The sequence below is a fragment of the Thalassophryne amazonica genome, chromosome 11, assembly GCF_902500255.1.
Source record: "Thalassophryne amazonica chromosome 11, fThaAma1.1, whole genome shotgun sequence".
NCBI classification, from domain to species: domain Eukaryota; kingdom Metazoa; phylum Chordata; class Actinopteri; order Batrachoidiformes; family Batrachoididae; genus Thalassophryne; species Thalassophryne amazonica.
In genome coordinates, this window is record NC_047113.1 from 80128080 (window position 1) to 80142190 (window position 14111).

A 14111-nucleotide genomic window follows, 5' to 3' on the forward strand; every position below is an offset into this window, starting at 1 on the left:
CCAACTGTATTGAACATTGGTTCATTCATTAAAAGTTTCATTTCAGTGTTTCTGTGAAGACTCTGTTGTCCAGGTGGTTTCCATAGTAGAGAAGCTTGAATCTTCGACTGGACTGGGTTGCTTGACACAAGGACGTTTCGCTTCAAATCGCAGAAGCTTCCTTGGCTAAAATTCTTGCTCTGGTTGTCTGACTTCTGTCTTGACTCTTCATTTCAGTGACATCGAGTGGTGAAATACTAGACAATACTGTCTGGTATCTGGGACTGAGAGAGGGTGTGCTTAAGGGAACAAAGTATGTGCAGGGAAGGTGGGCTGTGCTTGTTACTCAGGACAGTCATGAATTTTGGGGATGGGAATTCAGAGATTGTTATTTAGGACACAAAATAGGTGCAGGGAAAGTGGGTTGTGCTTGTGTAATAGACTGTCATGAAATTTGGGGATGGGAATTCAGAGGTTTTTATTGAGGAATAAGAGTTTTCCACTGTTTGTGGACTCGGGCGATTTCTTTTTTTTGCTGACAACTTCTCCAGCTTTTGAAAAACACAAGAGCTCACAGGTATTATACATCGGATGCCACGATTGAAGTTCAGAGATACATGATTGGTCCTCCCTTGCAAAGATCGGAGGAACCTCTGGTGTACTAGAATGACCACAGAAATGTTTACCCACATTTTTTCTCGTTGGCTAAACAATATTTATGCAGCCTTTACAACCACACATGCAACTGTACCTAACTTACAAACTGCTACATTACTACCTTTTTAAGATGCTTGTTTAGTAATAAAGTACTCACCTTATTAGGACTGATCAGCGCAAAGTGTTCCCACATTTGAGAACGGCTTCTCTTCCTGGTTGGCTCCATTTTGATCCAAAAACAGTAATGATGATGACAACAACTCTGACAACAAACCCACATGTTTGTTGTGACGGGTGCCTTTAGGTGTGTTTTAGCGCGCAGAAGCTTCCTGAAGCAAGTCTCGCTTCAACGACTCATCTCACGATATGAAGCGATTCATTCGGGACTGAAGCAGTACTGCTTCATAACTTCTAGTTTACGTCAGTTGCTCTGCCGCAAAGCAAACTTTAAAGCAGTGGTTCAAAGAGAACGCAACTTCGAGTTTGAAGCAAGGATTGGAGCTTTGGTGTCAGACTGACATCACTACGACACAGGATCAAAAATCACCCCAAGGTTCATTGATCACTGATGTAAGGCAATCCTCTAGTGTTTTTATAGAAGTGAAATTACCAGCAGTTATCAGCATATACAATTGAGTATCATTAGCATAGCAGTGAAAGGTAACTCCAAAACGCAGCAATATGTGCCCAACGGGTGCTATATAAAAGGAGAAAAGCAGGGGGCCTAAGACGGAACCCTGTGGAACCCCAACTTTCATGTCACTAAGGCTCATTTAATACATTTAATTACATTTAATGTCAGCCGGCTTCTGTAACCTGATTTTGCGGTGTTTCAGCTTGGAGATAGGAGTGGAAGTCACTTGTGGGCTCAAAGAACTCAAATCAAGCATATCCAAGGAAGATAACCAGTTTGCAGTGACGAGTGTGATCGGGGCACCACAACCAGGCACCAAGGCCTATGTGACTTCCTCCCCCTAACCACAGTCCAAAAACCATCATCCATAGCTGGTATTTCTAGGCTGATGCTAATAGGCACGCTAGCCAGCCCAACACTAGTGCCCATAACATCTATCTCCACTGAGCTAAGAAGCTGTTCTAGCTTATGGACACGGCCCTCTAAAAGAGCTACCCTATCTGCCAGCATTATGGAGGTTTTATGTGCACCAGAAAATTCAAGAATATAGCCAAGCAAGCGCGAGCTAACCACTAATGAATATGCTAACCACTCCTAAGATTAACACAAGAGCTAAAAGTAATGATCTAAAATTCACAGCAGTTACACTGAAAAACTAACAGAAATATTTAAGAAACGGGGAGGGGGAAATTGATCTAGCTAACGCAAGCTAACCGCTAGCAAAAATGCTTAATGAGACTTGATGGGCATGAGACTTGATGTCAGCTGGTGCAGAATGAATCTCAGTCTTTAGCTTAAAAACCTATGGCTCATTCTGATATAAAAAGGCAGCACGGTGTGTTCCTCAGTGGCACAAGGAGGATGTCTGTGTCCTGGACCAGATGCTTCATTAGCACTGTGACAGTCCACCCAACTGAAGTAAGTGTGAGGAGGTGAGACTTCAGACACAGACGGAAACTGAAAACGACAGAGTTCTCACTACAGTTCCAGTTTACACACAGGAACTGAGTGCTGGGCGGAACCTATGGGAACTCTGGTGTTCATCAGGGATGCGTTCTGGCTGTCAGGTAAAGCTGAGAGAGACAGAGAGAATGCGTGTGTGTGTGTGTGGCTTGATTGTAATATTGTGAGCGTTTGTATTAGACAGAAAAACGCTGCAGATTGATCTATTTTTCTTTTCTTTCTGATCGTTGTAAAGGTTAAACGCGCCACCGTTTCTGTTGCGTTTTGAAACGGAGCCACCGGGCCGGTTTAGTGACCTCTCTCCAGCCAATCAACACACGGTTCATTTCACAGCTCCACCAATCAGCGCTGTCCACGAGGTTGAGCTGCAGAGAGGGGCGGGCATTGGCGGCTCCTCCAAAGGTGCCCATCGACCAATTGGATTTTGACAGTTGACCGGAAACGTCAAGTAGTCGTTTGTATTGACCAATCAGTAAAACAAAGGGGCGGTTCCTGACGAAAAAAAACCCACGTGATCCCCTTTCTTGGTCCCAGGCGGTCACAGCAGAGAGCCGGAGGTGAGTTCGGACAGATTAATGTCCCAATAACCGAAAAAAGCCTTTTATTTTCGGGCTGGTCGTGTTTGGTTTCAGTAGCGTGTGCGCGCTTTAGTTACTGGCTGTTCGCGACGATGCTCTGCGTGGGGTTAGTACGGCTAATTAACTGTTTAGCCTGTTAGCTCAGCTAGCCTGTTAGTCTCGACACTTTGAATCGGTGTCGAAACATTTAAAACAACCGCAGTGTCAAAATACTTTAAAATTTAGATTTTGGAAGGTTTCGAATGTGTGAAACTGTTTGGTCTGTGCGGAAATTGTTACCTGTGTCAGCCAACTGTAATGGCCTTCACTATCATGGAAACAGCACCAACTTAATTACTAATTAAGATTAAATCGGGTAAAGAAATGCTGATGTAATTCAAGGTTCATACTTAGTTGGGCCTCACAGCTCGGTAAGTAGCATCAAAGCTAACGGGCGGGGGCGGTGAGAGGCGGATCAATAACGTGATCAGTTTAATGGTCGTAAATGACATTTGGAGTGTTTGAGCGCGTCAGGTTCTCTTCGAACCACCTGTTTGATAGATTCGGTTTGTGTACCAGTGTATCGAGCAGCAGTTAATCCGCTGTTTGTTGGAGCAGCTCTGAAACAGTTAGCATCTCTGTGGCGATTAAACTAACAAGAACCTGACACTCGTGGCGAGTTCTAGAAACATATTTACGCTTTTTCTGTCAAAGTCCGTGATTGTCGTCTGGCTGTTGGTGCAAAGCAGACGGCAGGTAAAAACTGAATAGTAGTTCACCCACGGGGGGTTAAAAAAAAAACAAATCCCTCCAAAATACACGGTCTCTTTCTGAGGATGAGACAAGATAAAAGCAGAAATAAAAACCTTTTTACCTGTCAGGTAGCGCTTTAAACATAAACAAGTTGTCCATTCTTCCTGCACAGGGCGTGGCAGGTGGAAAGGGGATGGGCACCCCCCCAAAAAACACTTTGAGTGAAGGTCCAATTTGAAGACTTTTTTTTTTGCATATAGTGGTCACTCGTTTATAAATAAAATTGATAATTGATATAGCGCCAAATCACAACAAACAGTTGCCCCAAGGCGCTTTATATTGTAAGGCAAGGCCATACAATAATTACGTAAAAACCCCAACGGTCAAAACGACCCCCTGTGAACAAGCACTTGGCGACAGTGGGAAGGAAAAACTCCCTTTTTAACAGGAAGAAATCTCCAGCAGAACCAGGCTCAGGGAGGGGCAGTCTTCTGCTGGGACTGGTTGGGGCTGAGGGAGAGAACCAGGAAAAAGACATGCTGTGGAGGGGAGCAGAGATCAGTCACTAATGATTAAATGCAGAGTGGTACATACAGAGCAAAAAGAGAAAGAAACACTCAGTGCATCATGGGAACCCCCCAGCAGTCTAAGTCTATAGCAGCATAACTAAGGGATGGTTCAGGGTCACCTGATCCAGCCCTAACTATAAGCTTTAGCAAAAAGGAAAGTTTTAAGCCTAATCTTAAAAGTAGAGAGGGTGTCTGTCTCCCTGATCCGAATTGGGAGCTGGTTCCACAGGAGAGGAGCCTGAAAGCTGAAGGCTCTGCCTCCCATTCTACTCTTACAAACCCTAGGAACTACAAGTAAGCCTGCAGTCTGAGAGCAGGCTTATCGTGGGAGTTACGTTCTAAAAATAGCCCACAATAGGCAAAATCCACGGAGTAGTCAGCGTTTTTTTTTTTTTTTTTTTTTTACAATTATTATAGCTGTTTCAAGGCTGTAAAACCCCTCACTACACACTTTATACACTTTTCTCAAACAGGCATTTACATTTTCTCACTTTTCTCTCTTGTGTAAACACTCTCAAAGTTCAGACCTTAGTAGAAAAATAAGACCAACTTGTTTTCAGGCCCAAACATTTTTTTTGAGAAATAAAAATAGAACGTTTTTCTACAAATAATTATGATGGCTTATAGAACTAACGAATTTAATTTTAACGATGAACCTACGAGGTTGGACATAAGAAATTATTAGTGACTGACCAGTATTTCACAGTTCCTTTGACCGCGCCTCTTGGTCGCGCCTTTATCCACTGAGTGACACCTCGGTGCAGGTGTCTTTTTCCGAGTGAAGAACACAGTTATGGGTAGTTGTTGGTGCTCTTTTTTTCTTCTGGCCGAGAAGATTCTTATAAACAGACAAGCAGAACACAATGCGTGTACTCTCCCTTTGCAGTGCCGCGACCAGCCTGTTTGATGAGGACGCAGAACACAATGTGCTGTTTAAAAAAAAAAACAAAAACAAAATTGGACTGAAAAAATCGCGAAACTACGAGGCCGCGAAAGGTGAACCGCATTATAGTGAGGGACCACTGTACAGTCATTTGCCCAGTTCCGGATCACTCTTTTTAAAGTCCCGCTATACGGAGCCATAATGCAAGTGAATATCCTTTATTGGGTATTGTTATATTGGGTATTTGGATGTTATCTAGCTGAAAAAGTCAGGATGGGGTAGTCCTTCTACTTAAAGTGTGAAGCCACATTATGTGTGGTGCAAATATTTGCCGGAAATGGATCACTTTGCCCGGTTCTGGATCACGAAACTCTGTCACTTTGGGGGCATTCCTGGCATCTGGCTGGAGCCCTTCTAATGCAGAATGATACACACTGTGCCCGAGAATGCGTTTTGAAAACAAAATTATATAAATTATACTTATTAAATGAGAATTTACTTAGTTTCGAAAGGTACTGTTATACACTTTTACGAGCAAAAAATGAAGTGGAGGTGAGATTTCTCCCGAATTAAAAAGTAAAAGCCCCCATGTTCATGCCCATTCGTGATGTTGAGATGACCCCCAAAGTACACATGGCTCACAAGTACTGACACGAGGCTGCTGCTTCAGTGATCCACAACGGGTAAATTTTCGCGTCGGAGATAAATGCGTGCAGCAATTAAACAGCAAGACATAACACACTGTCATTTTCTACCCAAGTAAGTATTTTCCCACTCTAGAACCAAAAACACCAAATGGCTAACTCACCTTTGCTACGTCTTACAGATCGTTACTTTCAAACTTGGAGGAATGAGTGAGTTAGAAAAAGCATGCACACCGCAGACACCGGATGTTTTGATTCCTCTGCTGATCACAAGAATGGCTGGATCCGGTCAAGCTTGTGGTCATTTGTAGACAAAACATCAGTCTTTCCATTGGTACCAAGTATTAGCTTATTCACGCTGATTACGAGAAACGGCGGCACAAATACTACATCAGTGATCCAGAACCGGCAATGATCCGGAACGGGGCAAGTGACTGTACTACTACTAATACTATTTTAAACAACTAATATGTTTTGCGACAATTCGGTACCAAGTAGAATTCATGAGCCAAAAAAAAGATTCAGTTTAACTTTTCTGCAAAAATGAAGTGGGATGTGAAGCAATATCTTCTTTTAAACCAGTGTCTGAACTATAGTGTTGTTCTTGTAGAGCGCAACCCTCTGCCGACACTAGTTTCCAAGTCCACAAAAACTTTACCTTGAAAAAAATGTTCAAGGTCAAAGTCCTGTTCGAAGTGTCTTTTCATAAGCTAAATTAGATGTGATCAAATGTCAGGACGATGTATTTTAGTTTATGTGCTTGAATCAGTTTTTTTTTTTTTTTTTTTTTTGTCGTATTGTCAGTCTTTTTTTTTGTTTCAACTTTTTTGATTTCTAAATTTTTCAAATAATTTTCACAGAACATTGGTTGTCATTGCTTTTTGCTACTTGGTTTCTGACAAATGGGCACAGAATTGGAACAGCCATCTAATTTTGGTGGTGTAGGTAAATCCAAGGGCGTAGGTTTGGTCTCAGCTTTGGTAGGGACAATACCATCACCACCCCCTAACCCACTCATACCATTAGACGCACAAGTACAGCATAATACATAACATATGACGACATAATGCTGAATAATTTAACACTTTATTTACAATATTAAGCATGTAGGCAAACAAACAAATAGCTTAAATAGCAAAAGTATGAAAAAGAGCGCAAAACTGACAAAGTACAGACAGACAGCAAACATAAATGTAGTAATTTCTGAGGAAAAGGCAGGATGTTAGTGTCATTTGTGAAGGTGTGTGTGGGTGTGCAGTTTATTTTAAGTGTGGCGCACAGCATTGTTCGCAAGCCCTCCACCCCGCCCTTCTTGTTTTTCTGCACCGGCGCAGTGTTGCCAGATATGAAATATGAAAGTATCGTACCAAAACCTCAAAATTATCGTATTTTGGGAGAAATGATCGTACACAAAACGCATACAATGTAGCTATTTTAGTGTTTTTTTTTTTTTTTTTTTTAATTTCCAAAGAATTTTATGTCACATTTTTAAACAGTAATTATAGTAATGGGGAAACTAGAACGCACTACTAGAAAGACCTCCCACTTTACAAATTAAGCACTGCCTGCCACGAGATGCGCTTTGTTTACGTCCATGTGAGAAGAACGTGAGGCAATGAAATTGCAACATGGGTAACCCTGTCACTCTGGCACGTCGAAAACACAAAACGTGACGACTAAAATTATAGTATCGAGTTCGCAAAAAAATAGTGAATGATTTTGTTATATAAACAAAAATGCTAAATATTGGTAGGGACTATTTTGCCATCCCAAAATAATGGTTGTGACTTGTCCCTATGGTCCATATGCAAACCTATGCCCCTGGGTAAATCCATAACAGAAAAATGAGTGATTGAGGCACTTTTGATTGAGATATAATGCAAAATGTATACCAAATTGGCTTTTCAGTATTAAAAATTTGGGGGAGGTGATGGTCTAGTGCAGTGATTTTCAACCTTTTTTGAGCCGCGGCACCCTTTTTATATTTACAAAATCCTGCGGCACACCACCAACCAAAATAATAGTATAATGCTATTACCTCTGGTTTTGCGCAAAACCCAAATATCATTATTAATAGAAAATCGATACAGAAAACACAGCATTTCGAAAATCCTCAAGCATTTTGCGCTCTGATCTCAAGTAGGGCTGTCACGATTAATTGTCAGACAAATAATTGCGATTAACGAATATATTGTCTATTTTTTTCTTTTTTTCCCCTTTATATTCTACTATTGTAGTATAATTACACAACTCTGGAAGAACGTTTGGCTTCTGTGAGTGGAGAAACTGGGAATGGTGCAACATTTTTATTTTTATCTTCATTTTACATACAGTCCCAACTTTTTCTGATTTGTGGTTGTTTCTGTTGCATTTCTGAAATTGTTTCTCCTCATCAGTCACGTTTTGTGCTTAAACACTACATTAAGCTCAAGATTGAACAAATAAATACCTTTGGAAAATAACAGCTGTTTAAAATTCAGAGTTCTCACCTGCTTTTTGTGGTCTGTGCATCTGAACATTGTTTTGTTTTTTTTGTGGCTCAGTTCATTCATATATTCTCATTTTTTAAATATGTTTTTAAAGATATTTGATGATTTATTTCATCTCATGATCTCATAAATTCAGCATACGACGCGCACATGGTGTGAACAGGATGGTAACGGCAGAATCACACCTTTAGAGAAAGTTCAGAGAGAAGTAAAGGCAGCTTCACGTTTCCGTTTTGTTAACGTTCACTCGGGTTAAAATCCTCTCTCTGCTCCGCGCTTGCTGCGCACTGAACGTGTCGCGCCTGTATTCAGGAATCTCCCTCACCCACCCCCTCCCTCGCAGTCTGCAGCCTGTTAACTCCGCGCGCGCACACAGGCACAGACACACACACCGACCGCTCCGCATTTTAGACGGCTTTTGAAGAAGACGGCACTGTTTTAATCGGTCGTCAGCCTCCTTGTTATTGTCCCGCTGTAAGACGAGAGCGAGGCTGCAGCACGTTTGACGTCAGATTCTGTCGTTTTATGCTTTGTGGATAAAATAAATAATTCACGGTAATCGCGAATATGAGAAATACCCACGGCACCCCTGACGATCGATCACGGCACCCTAGGGTGCCGCGGCACCCCGGTTGAGAATCACTGGTCTAATGGTTAAGGTGTTGGGCTTGAGAATCCTTGGAGAAGAAGATCCTTGGTTCAAATCCCAGCCTGACTGGAAAATCACTAAGGGCAAGGGGGCAAGGTCTTTAATCCCCTATTGCTCCCGGTGTGTAGGCAGGGCCTTGTATGGCAGCACCCTGACATCGGGGTGAATGTGAGGCATAATTGTAAAGCGAGTTTGTGTGTCTGCAGATGGAAAAGCGCTATATAAATGCAGTCCATTTACCATTTAAATTCAGATGTCCACAAATCCATAATCTGAATCAGATCCGGATCAAACTTTGTCAGGTGATGGGGAGTGACAGTCTGTACCTCACTTTCAAATATGAGATATAATACAAAATATACATTAAATGTGGTTTTCAGTGTTAAATTTAAATGGCCACAAAATCTGTTATCTGGATCAACCTTTGTCAGTTGATAAAAGATCCGATCCTACATAACATTCTCAAATGTGAAAGAAACTTGATGATTTTTTGGTTTTTGGCGGGTGTGTCCCCACTCGGCGACACACCCGCCGAGGATCAAACTCTGGTTATTGGCGACTCTGTTTTGAGAAATGTGAAGTTAGCGACACCAGCAACCATAGTCAATTGTCTTCCGGGGGCCAGAGCAGGCGACATTGAAGGAAATTTGAAACTGCTGGCTAAGGCTAAGCGTAAATTTGGTAAGATTGTAATTCACGTCGGCAGTAATGACACCCGGTTACGCCAATCGGAGGTCACTAAAATTAACATTAAATCGGTGTGTAACTTTGCAAAAACAATGTCGGACTCTGTAGTTTTCTCTGGGCCCCTCCCCAATCGGACCGGGAGTGACATGTTTAGCCGCATGTTCTCCTTGAATTGCTGGCTGTCTGAGTGGTGTCCAAAAAATGAGGTGGGCTTCATAGATAATTGGCCAACTTCTGGGGAAAACCTGGTCTTGTTAGGAGAGACGGCATTCATCCCACTTTGGATGGAGCAGCTCTCATTTCTAGAAATCTGGCCAATTTTCTTAAATCCTCCAAACCGTGACTATCCAGGGTTGGGACCAGGAAGCAGAGTTGTAGTCTTACACACCTCTCTGCAGCTTCCCTCCCCCTGCCATCCCCTCATTACCCCATCCCCGTAGAGACGGTGCCTGCTCCCAGACCACCAATAACCAGCAAAAATCTATTTAAGCATAAAAATTAAAAAAGAAAAAATAATATAGCACCTTCAACTGCACCACAGACTAAAACAGTTAAATGTGGTCTATTAAACATTAGGTCTCTCTCTTCTAAGTCCCTGTTGGTAAATGATATAATAATTAATCAACATATTGATTTATTCTGCCTTACAGAAACCTGGTTACAGCAGGATGAATATGTTAGTTTAAATGAGTCAACACCCCCGAGTCACACTGTCAGAATGCTCGTAGCACGGGCCGGGGCGGAGGATTAGCAGCAATCTTCCATTCCAGCTTATTAATTAATCAAAAACCCAGACAGAGCTTTAATTCATTTGAAAGCTTGACTCTTAGTCTTGTCCATCCAAATTGGAAGTCCCAAAAACCAGTTTTATTTGTTATTATCTATCGTCCACCTGGTCTTTACTGTGAGTTTCTCTGTGAATTTTCAGACCTTTTGTCTGACTTAGTGCTTAGCTCAGATAAGATAATTATAGTGGGCGATTTTAACATCCACACAGATGCTGAGAATGACAGCCTCAACACTGCATTTAATCTATTATTAGACTCTATTGGCTTTGCTCAAAATGTAAATGAGTCCACCCACCACTTTAATCATATCTTAGATCTTGTTCTGACTTATGGTATGGAAATAGAATACTTAACAGTATTCCCTGAAAACTCCCTTCTGTCTGATCATTTCTTAATAACATTTACATTTACTCTGATGGACTACCCAGCAGTGGGGATTAAGTTTCATTACACTAGAAGTCTTTCAGAAAGCGCTGTAACTAGGTTTAAGGATATGATTCCTTCTTTATGTTCTCTAATGCCATATACCAACACAGTGCAGAGTAGCTACCTAAACTCTGTAAGTGAGATAGAGTATCTCGTCAATAGTTTTACATCCTCATTGAAGACAACTTTGGATGCTGTAGCTCCTCTGAAAAAGAGAGCTTTAAATCAGAAGTGCCTGACTCCGTGGTATAACTCACAAACTCGTAGCTTAAAGTAGATAACCCGTAAGTTGGAGAGGAAATGGCGTCTCACTAATTTAGAAGATCTTCACTTAGCCTGGAAAAAGTCTGTTGCTCTATAAAAAAAAGCCCTCCGTAAAGCTAGGACATCTTTCTACTCATCACTAATTGAAGAAAATAAGAACAACCCCAGGTTTCTTTTCAGCACTGTAGCCAGGCTGACAGAGTCAGAGCTCTGTTGAGCTGAGTATTCCATTAACTTTAACTAGTAATGACTTCATGACTTTCTTTGCTAAAAATTTTAACTATTAGAGAAAAAATGACTCATAACCATCCCAAAGACGTATCGTTATCTTTGGCTGCTTTCAGTGATGCCGGTATTTGGTTAGACTCTTTCTCTCCGATTGTTCTGTCTGAGTTATTTTCATTAGTTACTTCATCCAAACCATCAACATGTTTATTAGACCCCATTCCTACCAGGCTGCTCAAGGAAGCCGTACCATTATTTAATGCTTCGATCTTAAATATGATCAATCTATCTTTGTTAGTTGGGTATGTACCACAGGCTTTTAAGGTGGCAGTAATTAAACCATTACTTAAAAAGCCATCACTTGTCCCAGCTATCTTAGCTAATTATAGGCCAATCTCCAACCTTCCTTTTCTCTCAAAAATTCTTGAAAGGGTAGTTGTAAAACAGCTAACTGATCATCTGCAGAGGAATGGTCTATTTGAAGAGTTTCAGTCAGGTTTTAGAATTCATCATAGTACAGAAACAGCATTAGTGAAGGTTACAAATGATCTTCTTATGGCCTCGGACAGTGGACTCATCTCTGTGCTTGTTCTGTTAGACCTCAGTGCTGCTTTTGATACTGTTGACAATAAAATTTTATTACAGAGATTAGAGCATGCCATAGGTATTAAAGGCACTGCGCTGCGGTGGTTTAAATCATATTTGTCTAATAGATTACAATTTGTTCATGTAAATGGGGAATCTTCTTCACAGACTAAAGTTAATTATGGAGTTCCACAAGGTTCTGTGCTAGGACCAATTTTATTCACTTTATACATGCTTCCCTTAGGCAGTATTATTAGACGGTATTGCTTAAATTTTCATTGTTATGCAGATGATACCCAGCTTTATCTATCCATGAAGCCAGAGGACACACACCAATTAGCTAAACTGCAGGATTGTCTTACAGACATAAAGACATGGATGACCTCTAATTTCCTGCTTTTAAACTCAGATAAAACTGAAGTTATTGTACTTGGCCCCACAAATCTTAGAAACATGGTGTCTAACCAGATCCTTACTCTGGATGGCATTACCCTGACCTCTAGTAATACTGTGAGAAATCTTGGAGTCATTTTTGATCAGGATATGTCATTCAAAGTGCATATTAAACAAATATGTAGGACTGCTTTTTTGCATTTACGCAATATCTCTAAAATCAGAAAGGTCTTGTCTCAGAGTGATGCTGAAAAACTAATTCATGCATTTATTTCCTCTAGGCTGGACTATTGTAATTCATTATTATCAGGTTGTCCTAAAGTTCCCTAAAAAGCCTTCAGTTAATTCAAAATGCTGCAGCTAGAGTACTGACGGGGACTAAAAGGAGAGAGCATATCTCACCCATATTGGCCTCTCTTCATTGGCTTCCTGTTAATTCTAGAATAGAATTTAAAATTCTTCTTCTTACTTATAAGGTTTTGAATAATCAGGTCCCATCTTATCTTAGGGACCTCGTAGTACCATATCACCCCAATAGAGCGCTTCGCTCTCAGACTGCAGGCTTACTTGTAGTTCCTAGGGTTTGTAAGAGTAGAATGGGAGGCAGAGCCTTCAGCTTTCAGTCTCCTCTCCTGTGGAACCAGCTCCCAATTCAGATCAGGGAGACAGACACCCTCTCTACTTTTAAGATTAGGCTTAAAACTTTCCTTTTTGCTAAAGCTTATAGTTAGGGCTGGATCAGGTGACCCTGAACCATCCCTTAGTTATGCTGCTATAGACGTAGACTGCTGGGGGGTTCCCATGATGCACTGTTTCTTTCTCTTTTTTCTCTGTATGCACCACTCTGCATTTAATCATTAGTGATTGATCTCTGCTCCCCTCCACAGCATGTCTTTTTCCTGGTTCTCTCCCTCAGCCCCAACCAGTCCCAGCAGAAGACTGCCCCTCCCTGAGCCTGGTTCTACTGGAGGTTTCTACCTGTTAAAAGGGAGTTTTTCCTTCCCACTGTAGCCGAGTGCTTGCTCACGGGGTCGTTTTGACCGTTGGGGTTTTACATAATTATTGTATGGCCTTGAGAGAGAAAACTGACCCACCTTTCGTCAAAAAAGTGACAGCTGCCAATCAAAATCGACTACGTCACTAAGCCCCGCCCCCTCTATGACGTCATAGCCAATCAGAATCGATGACGTCACTATGTCCCGCCCCTAAGCCCCTCCCCCAGTCCCGCCTCCAAGCCCCGCCCCTTATGACATCACAGCCAATCATAATCGATGACGTCACTATGCCCCGCCCCTGATCCCGCCTCCGAGCCCCCGCCCCTTATGACGTCACATCCAATCAGAGTCGATGACGTCAGTATGTCCCGCCCCGCCCCCGGCTCCTCCCCTAGTTCCGCCCCTGGCTCCTCCCCTAGCCCCACCCCCAAGCTCCTCCCCTAACCCCGGCCAAGCACCGCCTCCAAGCCATACCTCCCCTCCCACCCAGGGTCTAATATTTTAATGTCATTTTATTTCATGAATTAAAGAATGATTAAAAATACCTAGATCTTTTTAATGTATTAAAGAATTAACTAATTCTGAAATAATTAAACATAAATCAGTGTCTATTATTTAATGCCCCTTTAATATTTTTAATTCTTAAATTATTACGTTTCCTTTTCTGTTTTTTAATTCGTAAATTAAAGAAGGGGTACAAATAGCCGTCTCTCGGCTGTAAGTCTTTGCAGCAAGACGGTCAAATACCCACGCATAGAGCCGCTCGCGGAAACATGACCCCACGGCTGTAAAACCTGTTGCAGACGCTGTGTCTGTGTGTGTCTGTGTGTGTCTGTGTGTGTCTGTGTGTGTGCGTGTGTGTGTGTGTGTGGCGGGACACCCGCTGAGCGGAGATGCTGCCCCGAGGTGATGAACCCGAAGAACAATAAACAATGCTCCTTATCACTCACGCCAAAGGATGTTTCAATCAA

The 14111-nt window shown here is 41.9% G+C and overlaps 1 protein-coding gene across 1 annotated transcript in view; it reads left to right on the forward strand.

The window, feature by feature from the left end:
* Window positions 1–2708: 2708 nt before the first annotated feature.
* canx (calnexin) overlaps window positions 2709–14111 on the forward strand; it is a 70930-nt gene continuing 59527 nt past the window's right edge. Inside the window, exon 1 of the mRNA XM_034182275.1 lies at window positions 2709–2790. The gene's annotated coding sequence lies outside the window, so the exon portion shown is untranslated. The remainder of the gene's footprint in view (window positions 2791–14111) is intronic.